General features: G+C 41.2%; 1 protein-coding gene across 1 annotated transcript in view; it reads right to left on the minus strand.

Moving 5' to 3' along the window:
* Positions 1-2,500, minus strand: part of LOC109885504 (tripartite motif-containing protein 46) — a 21,201-nt gene that overhangs the window by 18,036 nt on the left and 665 nt on the right. The window lies entirely within an intron of this gene.

Genomic DNA, 2,500 nt, shown 5'->3' on the forward strand with positions numbered 1-2,500 from the left:
ACACCTGCTCATTCCCTGACATAGAGTGACCAGGTGAATCCAGGTGAAAGCTATGATCCCTTATTGTGGATGAAGGGGAGGAGACAGGTTAAGTAAGGATTGTAATCATTGAGACAACTGAGACATGGATTGTGTATGTGTGCATGAACAAGACAAAGGATTTTAGTGCCTTTGAACAGGGTCTGGTAGTAGGTGTCAGGCGCACCAGTTTGTGTCAAGAACTGCAACGTTGCTGGGTTTTTACGCTCAACAGTTTCCTGTGTGTATCAAGAATGGTCCATCACCCAAAGGACATCCAGCCAACTTGACACAAAAGTGGAAAGCATTGGAGTCAACATGAGCCAGCATCCAAGTGAAATGCTTTGGACACCTTGAATTGAGGCTGTTCTGAGGGCAAAAGAGGGTTCCTAATGTTTAGTATACTCTGTGTATATAGAGAGTTGGACCATTGCAGTTGAACGTTCCGAGAGCGACTCTTTCTCCTACATACAGTTGAAATTTGAGTTTACATACATTTAGGTTGGAGTCATTAAAACTAGTTTTTCAACCACTCCACAAATGTCTTGTTAACAAACTGTAGTTTTGGCAAGTCGGTTAGGACATCTACTTTGTGCATGACAAGTCATTTTTCCAACAATTGTTTACAGACAGATTATTTCACTTATAATTCACTGTATCACAATTCCAGTGGGTCAGTAGTTTACATACACTAAGTTGACTGTACCTTTAAACAGCTCGGAAAATTCCAGAAAATTATGTCATGGCTTTAGAAGCTTCTGATAGGCTAATTGACATAATTTGAGTCAATTGGAGGTGTACCTGTGGATGTATTTCAAGGCCTACCTTCAAACTCAGTGCCTATTTGCTTGACATCATTGAAAAATCAAAATAAATCAGCAAAGACCTCAGAAAACTAAAAATTGTAGACCTCCACAAGTCTAGTTCATCCTTGGGAGCAATTTCCAAACACCTGAAGGTACCATGTTCATCTGTACAAACAATAGTACGCCAGTATAAACACCATGGGACCACGCAGCCGTCATACCGCTCAGGAAGGAGACGCGTTCTGTCTCCTAGAGATGAACGTACTTTGGTGCGGAAAGTGCAAATCAATCCCAGAACAACAGCAATGACCCCAAGCATACTTCGAAAGTTGTGGCAAAAACGGCTTAAGGACAACAAAGTCAAGGTATTGGAGTTGCCATCACAAAGCCTTGACCTCAATCCCATAGAAAATGTGTGGGCAGAACTGAAAACGTGTGTGTGAGCAAGGAGGCCTACAAACCTGACTCTGTTACACCAGCTCTGTCAGGAGGAATGGGCCAAAATTCACCCAACTTACATAAGCTTTTGGAAGGATACCCGAAACGTTTGACCCAAGTTAAACAATTTAAAGGCAATGATACCAAATACTAATTGAGTGTATGTAAACTACTGACCCACTGGGAATGTGATGAAATAAAAGCTGAAATAAATAATTCTCTCTACTATTATTTTGACATTTCACATTCTTAAAATATCGTGGTGATCCTAACTGACCTAAGACAGGGAATTTTTACGAGGATTAAATGTCATGAATTGTGAAAAACTGAGTTCAAACTTATTTGGCTAAGGTGTATGTAAACTTCCGACTTCAACTGTAGCTATTACTAAGTGAAAATTGACACTTCCAAATTGTGTTGTTTATTTCAGATAGATTTCCAAACCAACGAAGACACACCAACACTGTACAGACTTGGATGCACATTATGCAGAATGGTAATCAATAAAAACCTATTTTAAATTCACAGTTCTGTTTTGTTTGTTTACAGCGGGTCATTTCATAGGGAACTGGAGGAGGAGCTCTCCTATTGTTACATCATCAACGTTTAGACAATAAATACGCTCACATGGCAGATGTTCTGAAACCTGGCTGAACTGTTTGATATACAGTACCAGTCCAAAGTATAGACACTGGCAGCTTCATTAAATAGTACCCGCAAAACACCAGTCTCAACGTCAACAGTGAAGAGGCGACTCTGGGATGCTGGCCTTCTAGGCAGAGTTCCTCTGTCCAGTGTTTGTGTTCTTTTGCCCATCTTAATCTTTTCTTTTTATTGGCCAGTCTGAGATATGGCTTTTTCTTTGCAACTCTGCCTAGAAGGTCAGCATCCTAGAGTCTCCTCTTTACTGTTGACGTTGAGACTGGTGTTTTGCGGGTACTATTTAATGAAACTGCCAGTTGAGGACTTGGGGCGTCTGTTTCTCAAACTAGACATTCTAATGTACTTGTCCTCTTGCTCAGTTGTGCACCGGGGCCTCCCACTCCTCTTGCTATTCTGGTTTGAGACAGTTTGCGCTGTTCTGTGAAGGGAGTAGTACACAGCGTTGTACGAGATCTTCAGTTTCTTGGCAATTTCTCGCATGGAATAGCCTTCATTTCTCAGAACAAGAATAGACTGATGAGTTTCAGAAGAAAGGGGCTTTGTTTCTGGCCATCATGAGCCTGTAATCGAACCCA

Source organism: Oncorhynchus kisutch, unplaced genomic scaffold, assembly GCF_002021735.2.
Source record: "Oncorhynchus kisutch isolate 150728-3 unplaced genomic scaffold, Okis_V2 scaffold712, whole genome shotgun sequence".
Classification (NCBI taxonomy): Eukaryota; Metazoa; Chordata; class Actinopteri; order Salmoniformes; family Salmonidae; genus Oncorhynchus; species Oncorhynchus kisutch.